Source organism: Balaenoptera physalus (assembly GCF_965194825.1).
Source record: "Balaenoptera physalus genome assembly, chromosome: 13".
NCBI lineage: Eukaryota > Metazoa > Chordata > Mammalia > Artiodactyla > Balaenopteridae > Balaenoptera > Balaenoptera physalus.
In genome coordinates, this window is record NC_138892.1 from 103,578,707 (window position 1) to 103,600,990 (window position 22,284).

At 46.4% G+C, this 22,284-nt stretch overlaps 1 long non-coding RNA gene across 1 annotated transcript in view; it reads right to left on the reverse strand.

Annotated features, from left to right (window-relative positions):
* The window catches only part of LOC309641529, a 60,642-nt gene extending 40,353 nt beyond the window's left edge, over window positions 1-20,289 (reverse strand). The window contains exon 1 of the long non-coding RNA XR_014252671.1: window positions 15,695-20,289. This is a non-coding gene — a long non-coding RNA (uncharacterized lncRNA). The remainder of the gene's footprint in view (window positions 1-15,694) is intronic.
* Window positions 20,290-22,284: the final 1,995 nt, after the last annotated feature.

Sequence of the window (22,284 nt, forward strand, 5' to 3'; positions counted from 1 at the left end):
TTGAGGGTTAGATGAATATATGAGTATTATTATTATCATCAGCTACCTTACGGAGGCTGTTCACAGTTTAAAAATAAATAAAGGGGCTTCCCTGGTGGCGCAGTGGTTGAGAATCTGCCTGCCAATGCAGGGGACATGCGTTCGAGCCCTGGTCTGGGAAGATCCCACATGCCGCGGAGCAACTGGGCCCGTGAGCCACAACTACTGAGCCTGCGTGTCTGGAGCCTGTGCTCCTCAACAAGAGAGGCCGCGATAGTGAGAGGCCTGCGCACCGCGATGAAGAGTGGCCCCCGCTCGCCGCAACTAGAGAAAGCCCTCGCACAGAAACGAAGACCCAACACAGCAAAAATAAATAATAAATAAATAAATTTATAAATATATGTGACAATAGAAAGCACAATGTCTGATAAATAAGGCTATTCAACAAGCGTTCATTCCTTTCTCACCCATCCATCACTTAGTTTGGCCACATTACAATTGCAAGATGACAGAGGTGGTGTTATTTCCGTGTATTCACAGTCCGGGGTACATAGCAGAAGATTTATAGATGCTTGATGAAACAGAGAAAAGAGAAGAAAAGGAAAGAGAGGAAAGAAAGGCTTGCAATTTATTTTTTAAATTTTTTTTAATTTAATTTATTTTTTTTTATACAGCAGGTTCTTTTTAGTTACCTATTTTATACATATTAGCATATATATGTCAATCCCAATCTCCCAATTCATCACACCACCACCCCCACCCCCCTACCACTTACCCCCTTGGTGTCCATACGTTTGTTCTCTACATCTGTGTCTCTATTTCTGCCCTGCAAACCGGTTCATCTGTACCATTTTTCTAGATTCCACATATATGCGTTAATATACGATATTTGTTTTTCTCTTTCTGACTTACCACACTCTGTATGACAGTCTCTAGGTCCATCCACATCTCTACAAATGACCCAATTTCGTTCCTTTTTATGGCTGAGTAATATCCCATTGTACATATGTACCACATCTTCTTTATCCATTCATATGTTGATGGGCATTTAGGTTGCTTCCATGACCTGGCTATTGTAAATAGTGCTGCAATGAACATTGGGGTGCATGTGTCTTTTTGAATTATGGTTTTCTCTGGGTATATGCCCAGTAGTGGGATTACTGGGTCATATGGTAGTTTTATTTTTAGTTTTTTAAGGAACCTCCATACTGTTCTCCATGGTGGCTGTATCAATTTACATTCCCACCAACAGTGCAGGAGGGTTCCCTTTTCTCCACACCCTCTCCAGCATTTGTTGTTTGTAGATTTTCTGATGATGCCCATTCTAATTGGTGTGAGTTGATACCTCATTGTAGTTTTGATTTGCATTTTTCTAATAATTAGTGATGTTGAGCAGCTTTTCATGTGCCTCTTGGCCAGCTGTATGTCTTCTTTGGAGAAATGTCTATTTAGGTCTTCTGCCCAGTTTTTGATTGGGTTTTTTTTTTTTTTTAATATTGAGCTGCATGAGCTGTTTATATATTTTGGAGATTAATCCTTTGTGTGTTGATTCATTTGCAAATATTTTCTCCCATTCTGAGGGTTGTCTTTTCGTCTTGTTTATGGTTTCCTTTGCTGTGCAAAAGCTTTTAAGTTTCATTAGGTCCCATTTGTTTATTCTTGTTTTTATTTCCATTACTCTAGGAGGTGGGTCAAAAAAGATCTTGCTGTGATTTATGTCAAAGAGTGTTCTTCCTATGTTTTCCTCTAAGAGTTTTATAGTGTCCAGTCTTACACTTAGGTCTTTAATCCATTTTGAGTTTATTTTTGTGTATGGTGTTAGGTAGTGTCCTAATTTCATTCTTTTACATGTAGCTGCCCAGTTTTCCCAGCACGACTTGTTGAAGAGGCTGTCTTTTCTCCACTGTATATCCTTGCCTCCTTTATCATAGATTAGTTGACCATAGGTGTGTGGGTTTACCTCTGGGCTTTCTATCCTGTTCCACTGATCTATATTTCTGTTTTTGTGCCAGTACCATATTGTCTTGATTACTATAGTTTTGTAATATAGTCTGAAGTCAGTGAGTCTGATTCCTCTAGCTCCTTTTTTTTCCCTCAAGTTTGCTTTGACTATTTGGGGTCTTTTGTGTCTCCATACAAATTTTAAGATTTTTTTGTTCTAGTCCTGTAAAAAATGTCATTGGTAATTTGATAGGGATTGCATTGAATCTGTAGATTGTTTTGGGTAGTATAGTCATTTTCACAATATTGATTCTTCCAATCCAAGAACATGGTATATCTCTCCATCTGTTTGTGTCATCTTTGATTTCTTTCATCAGTGTCTTATAGTTTTCTGAGTACAGGTATTTTACCTCCTTAAGTAGGTTTATTTCTAGGTATTTTATTCTTTTTGTTGTAGTGGTGAATGGGATTGTTTCCTTAATTTCTCTTTCAGATTTTTCATCATTAGTGTATAGGAATGCAAGAGATTTCTGTGCATTAATTTTGTATCCTGCAACTTTACCAAATTCATTGATTAGCTCTAGTAGTTTTCTGGTGGCATCTTTAGGATTCTCTATGTATATCATGTCATCTGCAAACAGTGACAGTTTTACTTCTTCTTTTCCAATTTGTATTCCTTTTATTTCTTTTTCTTCTCTGATTGCCGTGCCTATGACTTCCAAAAGTATGTTGAATAATAGTGGTGAGAGTGGACATCCTTGTCTTTTTCCTGATCTTAGAGGAAATGGAAAGGCTTGCGATTTTAAAATGTGTTTGAGGGATGAAAAAGGGGTCATTTGTAAAACAATTACATTATCAGTACAATCTATTATTAACACCATATAAAAGAATCACTCTGTATTTTATAAAAGCATCACCAAAAGACAGATCCTCTGTTCCCAGCTGCTGGAAGGGTCTGGATCAGGGAGCTTAGGTCTCTGTCCCATTGGCTCTGTGATCCTCGTTTCCAGCTCAGCCATTGGCCTCTTGCTGTGTAGGTCCTATCACCTGTGGGCTGGAGGGGGCCTCTGGCTCCACAAGGCCCACCTGACCCCTGATGTCCCCCTGCTCATGAGACCAGACACCAGAGGGTGTGAGAAGGGCGGCCAGAAGAATCACACTGCAGGTCAGGGCTCAGGAGATAAAGCCTCTGCCCGTATCCTCACACCCGCCACAATCAGGGGGAGGAGCCAGGCCCACCACCAAAATAGTGCCTTCCTGGGAACTGTCACCCCATGTTCCCCTGTCACTGCCTGAGTCTTCCAGAGCTCACTCCCCAGAGGCACAAAGAGTCAGGGAGACAAGGACAAAGCACTAACTCAGATTAGAAAAAACCTGAGGTTTATGAAGACTTCTACAGAGACTCCTTCTTTTGGTCCTCAGCACATGTCCCTAAGATGGGTGCCATAGGAAAGAAGAGGTTCCTTGCCACCTCACTTTGGGGTCTGCAAACTGAGCTCAGAGCGATTAAACAATCTGTTCAAGTGACAGAGATGAGACTTAACCCAGACTCTTTCCCTCTAAATTTAAAGTCACATGAGTCCCACGATAGTGATGAGGATATATCGAATTTCCATAGTTCCCTTCCTTTGAAACACCTCAGAGATTTCAATTCTTAAATGTGTTTTTATCTTCATACCATCTCTGGTGGTTGGAGAAGGCCACATCTCCACATTTTATAGACAAAGAAAACTAAGGTAGGAAATAGGATTTGACCAATTTAAGACTCAAGTATACGAACAACTCACAAAAAAAGGTCTCGCTGGTATTTGCTGTGCTGCCTTCCAACCATCCTGGCCCCCCTCTTTAAATGGCGTTTGATGGTGGGATTTTCAGTGCACTGTGCACACGTCCCATTTTCTCACCCATGAACTTTGAGTTCTGAGCACCTAAAATGCAGCTTCAGCAGGTGATTTGATGCCCAAACCTCCAGGGAAGTGTAGAGGAGGGAAAGTTTTCCTTGAACCTCTTAGGGTCCTTGGCTGGACCTGAAAATTTACCTGATGAAGACAGATTAACAGGAGAAAAGCATACAACTTCTATGGAATTTTTACATGTCCATGGGAGCCTTCGCAAGAGAATGAAGACCCAAAGAAGTAACCAGAAAAGGAAGTTTCTAGGCAAAGAAACCAAAAAAAAAAAATTGTAAAGAACTGACAAAACAGAGGAGTTTGGGCTTGGGTAGAAAATGATAAAGAAGTAACTGGAAGAGAAGAGTTTAACAAGATTTGTTTATGCTGATTCCTTGGCCCCAAATTCCATCTCCGTTGATAAGAAACTCTTCCCTCCTCCTGGTACAAGGAGAGCATCCTTCACATGGGAGATTTATGACCCATTTCAGGGGAGGAGGGAGAAGAGGGGGAGGTCAGAGTGATCTTCCTGCTTCTGCATTTTGCTCAAACTCCTTCAGCTTAAGACACTCAGCACACCAAGGGGCCATATTTTGGGGTCGTGTGCCCTGAACCCCACTGGAAGCAAATCAAGCACTACATATTTGGAAGACTCAACCCTCTCAGCCACTATTCAGATGGGAACTTGTCAAAGAGCAAACAAGTAATGACGGAATGGCTTGAAGAAAACATAAGAATGAACTTTCTATAACCCACCAGCAATTTTCTCTACATTAAAAATCTCAGGAATTCTTTGGTGGTGCAGTGGTTAAGAATCCGCCTGCCAATGCAGGAAACATTGGTTCCCGCCCTGGTCCAGGAAGATTCCACATGCCGTGCAGCAACTAAGACCATGTGCCACAACTACTGAGCCTGTGTTCTAGAGCCCTCGAGCTACAACTACTGAGCCTGAGTGCCACAACTACTGAAGCCCGTGCACCTAGAGCCCGTGCTCCGCAACAAGAGAAGCCACCATGATGAGAAGCCCACGCACTGCAAAGAAGACTCAACGCAGCCGAAAATAAATAAATAAATTTTTAAAAATCTCTATCAGAAAAGGGAATCCTCCTACACGGTTGGTGGGAATGTAAATTGGTGCAGACACTATGGAGAACCGTATGGAGGTTCCTCAAAAAACTAAAACTAGAGTTGCCATATGATCCAGCAATCCCATTCCTGGGCATGTATCCAGACAAAACTCTAATCTGAAAAGATACTTGCATCCCTATGTTCACAGCAGCACTTTTCACAGTAGTCAAGAAATGGAAGCAACCTAAATGTCCATTTACAGATGAATGGATAAAGATGTGGTACATGTATACAATGGAATACTACTCAGCCATAAAAAAGAATGAAATAATGTCATTTGCAGCAACATGGATGGAACTAGAGATTATCATACTAAGTGAAATAAGTCAGACAGAGAAAGACAAATACCATATGATATCACGTGTCTAAAATACGTTCAGAATCTAAAATACTGAACTTATCTATGAAACAGAAACAGATGCACAGACATAGAGAACGGAGCTGTGGTTGCCAAGGGGCAGAGAGCTGGAGGAGGGATGGGGTGGGAGTTTGGGGTTAGCAGATGCAAGCTATTGTGTATAGGATGGATAAACAACAAGGTCCTACTGTATAGCACAGGGAGCTATATTCAGTATCCTGTGATAAACCATAATGGAAAAGAATATGAAACAGAATGTATGTGTGTGTATATATATATATATATACATATATATATATATATATAATTGGATTACTTTGCTGTACAGCAGAAACTAACACAACATTGTAAATCAACTAATACTACAATAAAATAAATTTTTTTAAAAAGATAGAGCTGTATTGTCACCCTTGGTCTCTGAGTGACTAGAATGAGCAAAGGCCCTGCTATCCCATTATGGCCACATAATATGAGTAAGAAATAAAGCTTTGTGCTTTAAGCTCTTGGGATTTGAGGGTTATCTTGTTACTGCAGCATAATCTAACCTATTCTTACTGATGCAAGCTTCATATGAACGTTTTGCTGATCTCATAGCTTCACGGCACAGAGACTGGAATCGTGAACTAAAATGCTTTTCATGTAAATCTGACCTCCTTGCACCTGACTTGGCACTGCTGCAGCTGCTACAAGAGACATCATTCACTATGTGCTCCTAAAGGTGCCATTCGTGCGGGATACAATGTGCAAAGCAGCTCCGGATGTGTCACAGGATAGGGGACATAAACGCAGTCCACTTACCGTTTTTACTTCATTGATTTTCAGGTTACTGGAAGTAATCCTTTTTATTTGCAAAGTATTTTATAGTTTCTAAAAGCGCTTGCATCCAAAATATGTCATTTATGAAGTATTCACAACCCTGTAGGGCAGATAGCATTAGCTCCGTTTTAAAACCGAGGGATTGGAGAGCCATACAGTTTAAGGGACCACGTAAGGATGCCAGTGAGTAAGCAGTAAAGCTGGGATTTGCACTTTTGTCTGCTGGCTCCCGGTGTGGGACTGATTCAACTGTGCCCCATTCCTGCAGCATCTTAACTCTGAACAGAAGTTTCCATCTATTCTAATCAGGTCCCTCTTAAGGGGAGGCACTCTGTACTGATCAACTCCTCATCATTTTTAGTTTTTTGCAATCTGGTTGTTCAAAAGGTAGTCTTAGGGCAGTGGAACCACTCTGGCTGGCAGGTCCAGAAGAAAGTGTCATCGCCTGGGCTTGATAAACTGGAAGCTGACTATCTGACCAGCCCTGAACTCCCAGCATCCTGCCTTGGTTATCAGTCCTGGCCCTGATCTTGGAGAGGCTGAGAGCCCATCCCCCGAGTAATCTCACACTTGGACTTGGCAAAGTGGCTCGTTTATGAAGTGCGGGGAGAGTGAACAGGGGGTGCCACTTACGGTGACGACCCCACGTTACTTCTCACCTCCTCTCCCAACAACTTTGAGAACTCTCTGTCTCCCATCACACCTCCATCGGCTTTCTCTTTTTCCTCCATGTTTCTTTGCCCCTCTGGGAATTCGTTGGTTTGGGTTGATCAACCTCCTTTCTTTAATTGGCTTTACATGAATGAAATCTCCCCATTTTCTGGGCCCCTGAGCCCTGAGATGTCAGCTGGGCTTGAGCTGAAGGACTTAAAGACTTAGAATACCTCCTCCATCAAGGGTCTTCGAGGTGAAAGAGAGAGAAGCTCTCTCCATCCTCCCCCCCAATTAGTACACTGTACCCACGTGGTGAAATGCTTTGGAAATCACCTGTGTGGTCCCTGAGTTTCTGAAGCTCCCCCATGCACAAATGTGGTGACACTCACCTCAATCTCTGGAAGTGATGAGGCATCAGGGGTCCATGCTTGTCCTCACTTCACCACAGAAGACACACCCGGCAAACAGAGAAGAAGGGCCATGTCCATCTCTCTGGGACCTGCCACCAGGATCCCAGCTCCCTTGAGGTCTGCATGCCTGATGCCCATTGCTCTCCCAGCAAATCTGATGTGGCCGATGTGGCTGATTCTTTTCAAGAATTGATGCTGAGGGCTTCCCTGGTGGTGCAGTGGCTGAGAATCTGCCTGCCAATGCAGGGGACAGGGGTTCGAGCCCTGGTCTGGGAAGATCCCACATGCCGCAGAGCAGCTGGGCCTGTGAGCCACAATTACTGAGCCTGTGCGTCTGGAGCCTGTGCTCCGCAACAAGAGAGGCCGCGATAGAGAGAGGCCTGCGCACCGCGATGAAGAGTGGCCCCCACTTGCCGCAACTAGAGAAAGCCCTCGCACAGAAACGAAGACCCAACACAGCCATAAATAAATAAATAAATTAATTAATTAATTAATTTAAAAAAGAATGGATGCTGATGCTGTGTTGTCATCCTGGCAAAGAGTGCACTTTCAGGGTGACCTCTGGAAGACCCAGCTGCTTCAGTGGCCTCAGGAGCTCAACCTCAGCGTTGGAAAGAGCAGCAGGTGAGAGAGGGAGGAAGAGGAGCTGCCTGGGGGGCTATAAGAAGAAGCAGCCCCCCCTGTTTCTTCTTTCTTCCTTCCGCTCAAGGCTCCCAAAGCTGGGGTTTCATCACTGAGTCCTTAGCAGCTGTGGGTACAAATAGGCAGGTCCTTTGTAACAAGGGCCCTTGTAATTTCAGGCTCCAGCTCCGACCTACCTGACCAGGTAAAATCATCCTGTGATGCACTCACCTGGCACGGTAGACGTGTCCTTCAGTGCTCTTTTTGACACATACAGTTTCACGTAGATTTGTACTGTTATTTGATCAGTGTCTTTCTTCCCATTAGGCCAAGCTGCTTGAAGGCAGAGACCATTCAGTTTTCCTTACCTGGCAAAGAGTAGGCACTCAATAAATATTTGTTGAATGGATGAATTAATCTTCTCTGCTGACATCGCAGGAGAGGATGAGCTTAAGCTCTGGCAAGAAGGGTAAGCTCTGGAGCTAGGCTGCCTGGCTATAAATCCTGGCTCGACCACTTACTTCCTATGAGACCTTCAGCAAATATCCCCGTCCTGTTCATTGTATGGTCCTGAAGGGCGATAATAGTAGTACCTGTTCCATAGGGTTGTTTTCAGGGCTACATGAGCTAATATATGTGACCATTTCAGTCTCTGGGAAACACAGATGCTCAGTAGATATTAGCTAACTACAGCCTGCTTGTCGATGGTGGGTGGCTGAGAGATGCCTTTGATTTTGTCCTTTGCAAGACACAGGAGAAGTGCGATTCCCTTACACTTATGCAAGGAGACAGTTTTGAGAGTTAAGACAAAAAAGATATTCTAACTATAATTGTTCAACGAAACTATGGGCTATATCTAGAGATAGTGAACTTATAACTAAAGACAAAGGCATGGTTACCATAACACAGACAATGAGATTGTTGACGGAATCAGGATGTAAACCTTGGGGCTCTCTGGCAATGGATAACTCATCATAGGTATCTAGGATCAAAAGAGATTCAGTGGGAATCCCAGTCAAAGCCCATTTTATTAAAAAAAAAAAAGAAAACTTCCAGATTTGATGGATTGAGATTTATCATATATCACAAACTCAGAGCTCTTCCAGTGAAGAAGCGGAGTCCAGGTGAAGTACAGTGGTTAGGAGAGCACAGACTTTGAAGCCAGAATGACCAGGCTAAATTCCAGGTGGGCCATCATTTGCTGTGTATCTTGGGCATGTGACTCAACCTCTCTGGGTTTCAGCTTCCTTGTCTGTGAAGTGGGAATGATAATAGGACACCAATCTTCCAGAGCTATTGTAAGGATTGAACATACAATAGCACACAGTGACATTGCATAAGCGTCAGAGCTAATTAAAGGGATCAAAAAAACATCCCAAGTGTGTAACACGAAACCTCTCTCTAGCGAATGGACAAATGATTGTCCATTTTTCCTGGAAGGGGAGATCATCTGAAATGAAAGACTACAAAGGGAAATGGACAGGAGTTGGGCCTCATAGTCAAGGACCTAGAATGGCCCAAATCAGAAGGCTGGTGACAAGGAGATCTGAGAAAAGACCCTTCTGAAGGAGCACAGAGCATGTGACTGCCCGCAAGTCCCCTCATGCGGGGTTGATGCTTGGCCATCAGGTGGACCAGGTGACCGTCTCTAGGAGGTCCTTCCTCCTCCTTCGCTTTGCCAGAGTTTGCATCCTCAGGAGCGCTTCTGCCTGCCCAGCTTCCCTCAGCTCTACGTGCACACGTGTTCTCTCTACAAGCTCCTTTTCTGCTTAAATCATACAAGCGGCGTTTCCCGTCACTTACAACAAAGAGTTCCAATAAATAATGCAGACTCCTCAGACCTATGAAGTCAGAAGCCCTGGGGCGGGGGTTCTGACGAATCTGGACCTTTGGAAGAGTCCCAGGTCACTCTTACACATCCTGAAATCTGAGAACCACTGCTATTGCTGGACACCACCCAGCTCTGATACTCTCTGATCCTATGGTTCTCTGGTTGTATGAACTCCTGACCCCACTCCACGTCGCCTGATCCCCCGGGCACAGTTTTCAGAGGCTGAAGCCATCTCTCGGATGTGGAGAGAACAGGGAAGCAGGTGGCCCAGACTCCTCCCTCCCCTGCCCCCATTCCCATATGCCACACTCCTTTCTGCTGTGTGTCACCTGAGTCTGGGGTGCTTGTAGCAACCCACAATCAGGGAACGGGCACACAGTGACATTGCACACAGTGACATTGCATAATGTCACTGGTAAAAGTAACTTCTTTTCTTGGTAAAAGTAACTCTGTCTTTTCCAGGAGCCCTGACTACATTGTAGGGGGAGAAAAATCATGACATTTTGCCTGTACTTTATGGACAACTTTCTAGCAAAAGGTGAGTGTGATGTTACGGGACATGGGATGCTGGTCTCCCGTTAAAAACAAGAAGCACCAACTTGCCATCCTTCCCCAATGGGACAAGGGCAGTAAACTGTGTTCTACAACATCCAGTTGTTTCTACAGGGCTCAGTAGCATTTTTAGCAAGAGAGCAAAAGCTGTATTCCCCTCCCCCATCCCCCATGATGGCAGTACATTGGCAGGCTTCCCTCAGGCTCGGGACAAGGTCATGTTTGGCTCCGTGAGGCCCAGCATGGCTGGGCCACCTTAGACATAGTGGGGCCCGTGGCCTGAGGGAGTCAGCCACAGTCCCAGCGAGAGCTGATCAGCACCCCTGGGAAGGGCAGGACTGCCTCGGCTATTTTGGGAGGACGTCAGCAGCTGTGGTGAAATGGAGGTGAGCAGAGAGGGGGGGAACTCTTTCTCAGAGCAGCTAATGGGACACAGGAGCTTTCTCACATCTCTGCCCTTGCAAAACCTCATGGCTGGTTTTTCCCGGCCCCAGATCTCCCGAGACATTCTCACCAATCCTCCTAAAATACCACTTTTGTCAGGTTAATTCTCCCTCTTGAACACCTGCACAGCGGCCCTCCCTTGAAGTATAAGATCAGTTCCAAACCCCACCTGCTATGCAAAGGCCACAACCACCCCGCCTCACTTGTCTCTCCAATTTGGCTCCAAGGATTCCCACAAACCCTCTCCAAGGCTCAGAAACTTTCTGCTCAAGCAGAGTGGTCTGTCCTTCTCTTTCCTGTGCCTACGCCACATACGTACCTGCAGGTTTTTGCTGGCAGGATGTCCCCTTCCTACTGCTGAGCTCTACCGTACCCTGACGTGGCCCCTCCTTTCCTAGTCTTCAAATCCAGTGTTTGCCTTTAAATTGCCTCTTCCTTGTTCTACCTTGACCCCTACCAAAACAGATCTTCACTCCTCTATGGTCAACCCCGGACAGCCTTACCAGCTGGCCAGGCGGAAAGAGACCTCGGTCTGGAGGCAGAGAGTGCAAGTTCAAATCCAGCTGTGCCAGTTCTTAGCTGTGTGGTTTCTGTAAATTTCATTGGCTCCACAACCTGGCAAGGTTATCTCTGCGCTTGAGGATCATGTTATGAAATGTCCCCCAGGGAACACGGCACACAGTAGGTGCTCAGCAAGTAGTAATGAGCAGTAAAGTTGACGCTGCTCTCGGACCTTTGTCTTCACTGTTCATCCCCTCCCCACGGCGCTTAGCTCCCTTCTGTGTTCTTGGAAAGGACTCAGAGCCTATTTCCTGTGGTCTCTGGGGGTTTGTGCTCTGAGTTCACTGACTTTTCTTCAGTAAAATAGCAAAGTAGAGAGGCCTGAGCCTGCTTTGCACTCAAACGGGCAAGCTGGCTTCACAGAGCCCAGACAAATCCAAATAACAGCCTGAGGATGAACTCAGCATGTGCTTCTGAGAGAGGGAGCCTCTTGAGAGCCACTGTCCTTGTTGGAAAGCCAAAGCTTTCTCTGCCGAGCTGCCTGAGGACGCCATCAGCTTGCTAAGGAAACCACTCGGTTGTCAAAACACATCCTGGCTTCCCCTGTCCGAGGTGTCAGCCAGCATCTTGGAGAACGGCGGAGCAAGCTCTGGGGAGTTCAGCGCTGATAAATGCTTTGTAAAATGTCACGTAGGCTCTAGGGTGGATGCCAGTGTGGTTGGAAGTCACCTCTGTTTCAGAGCAATGGAAACTTGTGAAACCTCCAGCTTTCTCGCAGAAGCTCACATACCATATTTTTAAACTTACAAACAGTAAAAACGACTATAAATCTCCTGTCCCTAACATACCACAATTAAAAAAACTCCCCTACACTAAAAAACAATTTCCTATTTTTTTGGTCTTTAAGACCCATAATTCTTGTCTTCAAGACTCATTACCCCATCCAGGCACACCTCTTGTTGCTATTGATTTAACCAACCCACCAACAAGTATGCTCCACTGTGTGCCCAGAACTCTGTGGGAGCCAAGAAAGATAACAGAAGAAAATATGACCGCTGTCCTCAAGGAACAAATTAAATCTAGCCGTTCTGTCTGATCTACACCACCCAAGACCTGCTGGGCTTCCTTCAGGAGTCCGTCAGACAATAGATATTTATTCAACACTGCTGTGTGCCTGGGATACAGGACGTCAATGAGCCAGACGAGGTCCTGGTTCTCCTAGCGTTTACATTCCAGTAGGAGAAAGAAGCAGTGAGCAAGCCAGCAAGTTTTCTAAGAAAATGGTAAGTGCCGTGAAGGAAATTAGGTACGATAGGAAGACGGTATTGCTGAAGAGGTGGCAGGACTAATCTGTCAAAAGGGCTAAAATGTAAGGGGTTAAAAATCCCCTCCAGTTGGGGACCTGCCCATAAACCCTGGGAAAAGGAAAGGACATGGGAATGAGTTCACAGCTGCTGCCCGCTACGTATCCATCTATGCCTCCTGCTCAGGTTCTGCTCCTTTCATGGCACTGAGCACGGTGCCTGATACATAGACGAGGCTGAACAACCAAGATGAGTACCATTACTCACAATCTACCACCTGCCGGGCCACGTGCTAAGTACTCACCGTGAGATATTTCATTTGATTCTCACAACCACCATGGGAGGAAGGTCCTATTATCCCCACATGACAAACACAAAGAGGTTTATACAGAAAATAGGCTTCAGCTAGAAAACAAGCTCTCACATTCTACTTCCAGACCACCTGGTCTACTAGGCTGTAATGCCTGCCGGCATCAATGAATGAATGAATGAATGCTCCTCTACCTGATCTGAGATCTCAGAGGGATCTTTTTTTTTTTTTAATTTTTATTGGAGTATAGTTGATTTACGGTGTCGTGTTACAGTGTTGTTGTGAATGGATATATATATCCATTCTTTTTGAGATTCTTTTCCCATATAGGTTATTACAGAATATTGAGTAGAGTTCCCTGTGCTATACAGTAGGTCCTTGTTGGTTATCTATTTTATATATAGTAGTGTGTATATGATACAAATGGATATTTTATATATAGTAGTGTGTATATAATACAATTTTATATATAGTAGTGTGTATGTGATACAATTTTATATATAGTAGTGTGTATATGATACAAATAAAAGCAGATCTCGAAATCAATCTTACTGTTACCCTTACCAAAGGGGAAACATGGGGGCAATTAATAAATTCGAAGGGATCTTATTTCTAGCAGGGATGCAGAGGTGGAGGTTAGGTGCTTAGGCTTTGAATCATTGGAATCTGAATATTAAGTTGCACATGGGACATTGCTACACTCAAATGTTCACGCCTTTTTCACTATCCAAGCAAATAGCTTCCTGTCCCAGACAAGAGGCAGTCTGAGAGAGGTTTAGTTTCTGAGGCTGGACAAATCAAATAGTAAAAGAAATGGCTTTTTTTTTCTTCTTCTTCCTGTGTAGCTCACAAGAAACATTTGTGAACTGGTAGATTTTTTTAAGTTGTGTCTGAATCACTCTAAACGAATTACAATATTGACCTGTAAAGTACACTGCCCCACGACGGTCGAGAGCAAGCCTGGATCTCAGACCTGCATTGGACATGGAGCTGGGCTGAGATAAGGTGAGACGCAAGTAGTACATTTGGGGCTTCCTGTACGCTAGGATGGGGCAGTTTTGTTCCCACTCTGCAGCACTGACTGGTCCACTCCCAGACCCCGATCCTGCCCTTTTCCCCGACCCGTGTAAATCTCCTCCATCCTCCAGATCCATCTCGAACACCTGATTCCTACATCTGATTTTGTCATTGGTGCGCTTAATTTGGGCTACCCAGTAGACTGTGGGCAAATAATTCCCCCCAGTTCATTTTTTTACATCTCATAGCTCTGGCACGGCAGGGAGCTATTAGAGCTCAATACATGTTGCCAAAATAAATTTGATGGTGTTCCCACTTGAAAGGGGCAGGCTTGTTCTAAGCTCTCTCCTGGAACCCTACATAATAATAATAATGATAACTGACCTTTATTGAGGGCTTTCTTCCTAACCAATATCTATGTAGTTTATTACATTTGCTTTTGACAACTCTGAAAGAAAACTTTGTTATTATTCCCATTTTATGGCTGGAAATAACTATTTGATTTATTTATCTATTATTATTTATTTGTTTGTTTATTTAATTTATCTTATGGTTGGAAAAAAACTGTTCTATCATAAGCCATTTAGAAAGGTATCACTTGCACTTGGTCACATAGCCAATGACATAACTAGGATTCTAACTCAGGTCTACCTGCCTCCAGACCTCTCCCTTAACCAAACACTTGACTGCCTCCATGCCTCCTCATGTGCTGGCCCCAAGGCTCCTCTTTATGCCCTCCTAGTCCTCCCCCACCCTCCATCCCTGCATCCCAGCCCTTCTTTCTTCAACCTCCTGGGGCACAGCCCACCCCCTAGCTGCTCCCTAGAGGTCCCAAGTTATCCTCTCCCCACAACCCTCTGCTTAAACTCCCATTTCCTAGACTGTCAGATTAGAGCTGAGTTGCATTTGATTTAACTAGTTCATACTAAAGTGTGAGTGACTGCCAGTCACTTCAATTTCAGTGGGAAGTTGCCATTTGATGAGAGGATCTCCATCAACTCCAGGAACTGGGTCTGAATGTGTTCCCAAAGGAGAATTCCAAAATGTCTTGAGCAAAGGCAGTATCTTCTAGTGACGTGCGTGGTCTTCTCCAAGATGACCTCTTTAAATATTTATGTATGTGTCAGAAGGTCTGTGACATATACATTTGCTTAAAAAATGTCTGAGGAGTTCATAGTTGGACCCCATGCACATACTCTATTCATACACTTCAACTGGCTCATTAAAGTACACTTTTCACTATGATCGTATCAATGTTCCTTTATTTCAGAGAAATAGTCCCTTCCATCTCTGAAATTCAGTGTCCACACTCTATAAATCCCCTCTGCTGCTCACAGCACGAGGGTGGTCCAGGTCCAGTGTCAGGAAGGGGCGATCACTAATTCACAGCAGAGACTTAATCCTCAGGTTCGCCTCTCGGCATTTTCCCAGAAAAGATGCAACCAACCATGCCTTGCTGGGGGTAGTATCAAAGCAGCCCCTTCAAAGCTGCAGAACGAAGGCCTCTGTGTGGCTGTGGGGAAGCCCAGGTCTGCCTTGGTGGCCTCCAGCTGTCAACATCTGGAACCATTTCCCACTCGGAAAAGCCACCCAGACAGAACTGCCTGTGCCCCTGATTGGGCCCCGGGATGTGGCCAAGGAGGACATGGGGAGGGTCCTGGTTACCCAAAAAAGAAGAGTCAACCTGAGCTGAGGGCACCAGCTCAACAGGGGGCATCACAAACTTTTTTTTTTTTGAAAATAACTTGACACGATATTTCAGTAGAAGCATCAAAGAAAATATTAGCAGGTTTGGGGGCTCTCTTATATTTATGCTTCAGTTAGTCTTGTTTTTTTTTTTAATTAATTTATTTATTTTATTTATTTTATTTATTTTTGGCTGTGTTGGGTCTTTGTTTCTGTGCAAGGGCTTTCTCTAGTTGCGGCAAGGGGGGGCCACCTTTCATCGCGGTGCGCGGGCCTCTCACTATCGCGGCCTCTCTTGTTGCGGAGCACAGACTCCAGACACGCAGGCTCAGTAGTTGTGGCTCACGGGCCTAGTTGCTCCGCGGCACGTGGGATCTTCCCAGACCAGGGCTCGAACCCATGTCCCCTGCATTGGCAGGCGGATTCTCAACCACTGCGCCACCAGGGAAGCCCTAGTCTTGTTTTCATTTTGAATTACACATGGGGGAGCACCATGCTCTTTTCTCTGCTTAGAACATCTAAAGATTTTACCCAGTCCTGGGCCAGGGGTTGGAGAACTATATTACGTGGGACTGGGATTGAGGATGTGGATTAAATGCCACACAGGGCCCCCTCATGTCTTACAGGTGCCTAAACACCCGTGTCTAGCACAACACCTGGCATCTGGGGGCTCAGAAAATTCCTGGTGGCCTGATTGCCCCTGGCCCTGCAGGCGCCACTGCTGCAGGTCAACCAACCTGGTGACGCAGGGGTCCCCCTGAAAATGACAGCAGAGAATGATGGAGAGAGAGACTGTCCCCTACCACCCCCACCTCCGCTTGGGTGACCACTCAATTCATCTTCCAAACTGGGACATTTGGGGAGTGAGGGGGATGGAGTGTCAGAAACAATCAAAAGACTTCGTTGACCAACCGCAGGTATACACTGCGTGTCCCTGGCAGATGTGGTGTATTGTCACCCCATCCTCACCAACATCTTTTGACCCAGAGTGACAATTTTCCCAGTTTTCCACCTCTAGCCCTCAGCTCATCGTCTGTCTGTTCCCTCCGTGGCTCTTTCCTGGTCCCTGAAACACTCCCCTGAATCCTCACCCTCATCTTCCTACTGCTAGGAGTCCCAGCTCACGTGGAATCCACCACGTGATCACCCATCTGGACTACACACAGGTGAGCGAAGGCAGGGCAACGGCCACTGTCCAACCAAGTCCTGCATCTTCCTAGATGCCTGAAAGTGTCCGTATCGAGGATTGCTCTACCACATCCCATGTGGGAGGCCCGGAGGGATTGTATTTGACTGCACGTCCAAACAGCTGGCCATAGGTATAACCCAGCTCCCTACCTGTAGCAGATGTCTCATCAACACATCACATATGGAGATAATGATGCCAGCTTGCACGTCCAGCGGCTTGGGAGGCCTAGGACCTAATTCCATGGTCAAGGCAAGTAATCAAAGGAGGATCAATTCAGTCCAAACAGCCTTGACACGGAGTGCCGGCTGTATTCCAGGCCCGATTTTAGGCACTGAGATGATTAGGAAGATGACAGACCAGCCAATTCCTGCTGTGAAGGAAGAGTTTGAACTGCGATGGGCCAGAGGTAGGGAAACAGCTACCATGTTGGGGCAGAATGTGTTTATGATAAGAGCATGGGAGAAGGGGACATGGCTTTGGACTGGACAGACTGAGGATGGCCCTTTGAGGAGCAGATACTTGAGGTGTGCATTGAAGGATGAGTAGGATTTCAATGGGTGAAAATAAGTCACCCATTCCAACCAAGAGGATGACCGATGGGAAGGCACACCGGTGGCGTCAGCTGCAGCCATGAGTCTGTCCAGCGTAGCTACAACGCATAGGTGTCTTCGGGGGTGGATAAGGTAGACAAAGAAAAGGCTGGGAAGGAAGGGTTAGCCTCACATTATGGAGGACTTCAAAAGTCAGGCTAAAGGGACTGGACTTATTCTGTTTAGGAGCCTGGGAATGACCTGACCATACGGATTGTCTTCTGGGGAGATTAGTTGGGAAGTCTGTGTAGGGTGGGCCAGAGGCAGACAGTGAAAGGAACACAGAAGGACGAGGAGGTGGTGACTTTGCCATCTCAGACAATTTCAAACTGATGTGGAAATGATGTGGGATTTACAGGTGACTTCACTACAACTAAAGAAGAACAATAAACAATAATATAATAACAACGTGTACACTACGGAGAGAGGAAGAGAAGCATAAACTACAGTCAGTGGTCCATCCTGGATGTTCTATGAGAAATTCGTCCTTGCAACTAGGTGCCTTGGCCACCAAAGCACAATTGGGACCACTCGCCTCAAGTTCCTAAGGGACATCCATTTAAAAATGCAAAGTGTTGCAGGAATAGAAAGTTTCATCAGCTGGCAGCTGGGGAGGAAAGCACACAAGCAGCCATGGGCATCTTCTGTGCGTTTCCTGTAATTGGCATGGATCACCAAGAGGTACCCATTCGTGTTCGAGTCATCTCAGTTGTTTACAAAACATGCCGCAGGAACAGCAGTTTGCACTCTTTGGAGCAAAGCTGCCGTCTAAATCTTCAGTTTTATTATCACAGTGACTTGGAAATTGCTGATAAACACGACATTGCAATAGTGTCGCAGTCAAGCACTCAGAAGTTCCCAAAGAGTAGATCTTGTGTTGAAACAGGATTTATAGGATCATCGAAGTAAGAAGCCTAAGACTCCTAAAAGCAGCCTTCAGATGTGTCAGGAGACCAATCACTGTAAAACTGAAGGCTTAAGAAAAAAAAAGGCAAAGCTCATTCTTTCCATGTAAAACTCAGGGTTCAGCAAGGTCACTGTCAAGGCTCACTGTGGGATCACATGGGTTTGACCTGCATCAAAGGCCACATGCAGGAGCTGACAGCCAGCGAGGCACAAGACACCGTGTGCTGTGAGCCGGCCACCTCCCAACCTGAGACACTCAAGGGACAGAGCGCTGAGTGACAGGAGAGGGCTGCGGGAGTTGACAGGAGGGCTCCCAGGGGATGGACAACGGGGAAGATGTAGATTAATAAGCATTAAATGATGTTCTCACGTAGAAAACAAACTTATGGTTACCAGGGCAGGGGAGGGATAAATTGGGAGACTGGGATTGACATATACACGCTACTATATATAAAATAGATAACTAATAAGAACCTACCATATAGCACAGGGAACTCTACTCAATACTCTGTAATGACCTACGTGGGAAAAGAATCTCCAAAAGAGTAGATAGATGTATATGTATAACTGATTCACTTTGCTGTACACCTGAAACTAACACAACATTGTAAATCAACTAGACTCCAATAAATTTTTTTTAAAAAAATGTTCTCTCTCCTTCACTCTGCTTCTGAGATCACTTCTCCCAGGAGTCCCAGCCCAAATAACTCCCCTGGGCTTAGATCAACACCCCCCCCAAACCTTTACCCACAATCACGTTTCCCAGGGACACTTCAAGCTGGTTCTTGGACTTTATTTTTAGTTTTGTTTGCTATGATTCTTTTTTTTTTTAATTAATTAATTTATTTATTTTTAGCTGCATTGGGTCTTCATTACTGCACATGGGCTTTCTCTAGTTGCGGCGAGCAGGGGCTAATCTTCGTTGCGGTGCCCAGGCTTCTCGTTGCGGTGACTTCTCTTGCTGCGGAGCACGGGCTCTAGGCGCACAGGCTTCAGTAGTTGCAGCTTGTGGGCTCTAGAGCGCAGACTCAGTAGTTGTGGCAGGCAGGCTTCAGTAGTTGTGGCACGCGGGCTCAGTAGTTGTGGCTCACAGGCCTAGCTGCTCCGCGGCATGTGGGATCTTCCCAGACCAGGGCTCGAACCCGTGTCCCCTGGGCTGGCAGGTGGATTCTTAACCATTGTGTCACCAGGGAAGTCCCTGTTATGAGTCTTGCATTCTTGCACGTGTCTCCTCGTGTACAGGCAGGTGTCGCCTGACCACATCAGTCTCTGAGTGTCCTGAGGGCAGAATTGGTCTCCTTTCTGTCCCCACCACTGTACCCAAGACTGGCTAGCTTGTGCCAGCAGATGCCAGACACCTGTAGGAGGCAGAAGTGACTCCTCCTGGGCACAGACGTCACGCAGGAGAGGACACGGAGCACAGGGTGAGAGGAGGGAGGCCCTGAGCACATCTCCCAGGTGGGCAGCACTTACTTCCAGGTCCTTAGCCCATGTCTCTCCGTGTCCCCCAAAGGAGGGGCTCCCACACATGCAAGAAAGAACCGGCGCCTACCTGGAAGGAGTGAGGAGTGTAGGTGGGCTGAAGGGGGAAGCCGCTGTCCTCCAAGGCTCTTCAGCCCTGAAAAGACCACAGGGGAGCTGCTCGTGGGGTCCAAGCCAAGGTCACCATCCAGGTGCATGTGGAGTTTCGTTCTGCACTTCCAGGCAATGACAGGCTTTGCATGCAGAAGTTTAGCTTTCCCACCGGGCTTTCTTCCAGACCCACCTCAGCCCCTCTTAGATTTTTCAGCTCCTGTTCCTGGTCTTAGAATAGTCCCCTAGAAGCTCTAGCCTCCAGGGCCTTTTGCCTCCCTGCTCCCACCTCTCGCCTCTCAGCCCCGGATGGCTCCAGCTGGATTTTTGGCAACGGCTCAGAAAATCTGCCGGGGTCTCCTGTTCATTGGCCAAAGAATCAAGGGGGCATCTGAGGGCCTTTACTTACCCTCTAAAATTTTTAAAAATCAGATTGGAACCCATCGTCAGCCTTGCAGCAGAAATCCACGTTGTGCTTTGCTTGGTGACGTTGTCTGCTGCGTCTCTTTTGGGGGTGCCACCTGGAGGGCAGGGCCAGCTTCCTGCTCCAAAGTGGTGAGTGGCCCCTGGGGTGGTGCTGGGATTTAAAGTCCGTCTGGAGCTCTCCAGGGGGCCTTGGCTTCCCTGCCCCACCCTCACCACCCCCCCGTACCTGTCTCCACCAACCCTCTGCTTGTGCAGGAAAACACACACACCCTGCTAGTGCCCCTAGGTTCCCCACGTCCCTGTCCCCCACTCTTCACCTCGTTTCATGTCCTCTTCTGCCTCGAGTACACGTCACCCTTCTCTAAAGGAGCACATCCATCCCCCGGTTACAACCTGCCCATTTCCTCTTTGGCTCTTACCTGTCTTTAAAAGTGATACTCAGTGCTCTTTGGTGACCTAAATGGGAAGGAAATCCAAGGCAGAGGGGATCTATGTATACGTATAACTGATTCACTTTGCTGTACAGCAGAAACTAACACAACATTGTAAAGCAACTCTACTCCAATAAAAACTTTTTTTTTTAAAGTGATCTCTTATTCATTTGCTTCCTTGATGGTTGGTTCTCCCCACTAACCCGGGAAACCAAGCAGGGGAGATCCCTGCCAGTTGGCCTCAGCGCCTTAGCAAGGTGTCTGCCTCATAGTAAATAATGTTGTCAAGTAAATATTTGTTGGATGAATGGAGAAATGAATGAATGAGGGTATTAAGGACACTGGATTATAAAGGTTTTGGTTTTCATCCTAGACAGTGAGTTGCTTGCGTGTGGGCGCCAGGCCATCACAGGGCTGGATGTCCATCGCTTGTACTGCCGTGGCCTTCTCAAGAAACGCAGGTTGAGTTGAGTGAAATCAAATCGGAGGAGACAGGTCAGGGTTTCACGAGCACCCGGGAGGCAGCCCTCACAGGCCAACTGGATACAAATGAACTGATGCGGCAGGAACCTGCCTTGGGAGGTGGGGTGGCCATGGGGGGGCGGGGGGGGATGGAAGGTCAGGCAGCTTTAATGAGAATGGGGACACTTTGATGCAGAGGGAGCAGAATGGACCACACAGAGAAATCCAGCCTAGGGCTCGGGGGAGACTATTTAACTACGGTGACCTTGGGTAAGGGGCCTCTTCCCTCTGGGATTCTGCCTGCTCATCTGTAAAATGAGTGGACCAACCAGATTACCTGCAACGTTCCTTCCAGCTGAAACATTGCTTGGTGCAAAGTTTGACATTAGAAGACACCGGCCAATTAAAAAGGGAAGGTGGCAAGCATCTTACTCTGTCTGGAGGCCTGTGGGCTGGAGCTGATTCACATCTTCCCACCATGCACACTGTGAGGGGCCCCGCCAGCCCAGGCCCATCTCTACAGCCAGAGAAGAGCCAGCTGAAGAGGGAGAGGGCAAGGGCATCCTCAAGGCCCCCAATGTGATGTCACGTCCAGGAAAAGACTTAGGGCCAAAAGGAGAAGGAGGCCATCCTCTGGCCACCTGGGCCCACTTCCTCCAGCCTCTGGGGGAGAACCCCACTGCCCAGAGCCCTGGGCAGAATGTCCAGTTGGGCATTTTATTCCTCCTTCCTAGAAATAAAGCAGGCTGTCTCACAGCCACCTAGGAAAATCTAATTTTCATAAGGAGGTAGAAATAAGCTCCATTTTCCTCATAAAGCCTTCCCTAGTCTAGGAAATCCCAGCCTCAGATCCCCTCCTTAAGCCAGGGTTGGTATTTGCAAGAAATGCAAGTTCAGTGAAGTAAAATCAAATCAGGGAGCCAGGTCAGAGCTTCCCAAGCATGACGGGATGCCCAGGAGGCAGCCTCAGTGTGACGGATAAATGGTTACGACAGGGATGTACAGCTCTCGAGCGAAGGCTGGTTCTAACATTTTTAAGTGACTACATTTTCAGTGGTTATATAAATACCTACAATAACAACTTCAGTTGTGCCTCATGGCCTACGAAGCCTAAAATATTTACTATCTGGCTCTTTTCAGAGCTTTTGCCAACCCCTGCCCTAAATAACTGCTGAGTCCCCCTGCCATTGATAAACTCAGGGCTCCTACTGGGGTCCTGGGGAGAGACACCGGCCTGTAACCCTGGACCCCATCCCTCCTCTCTACC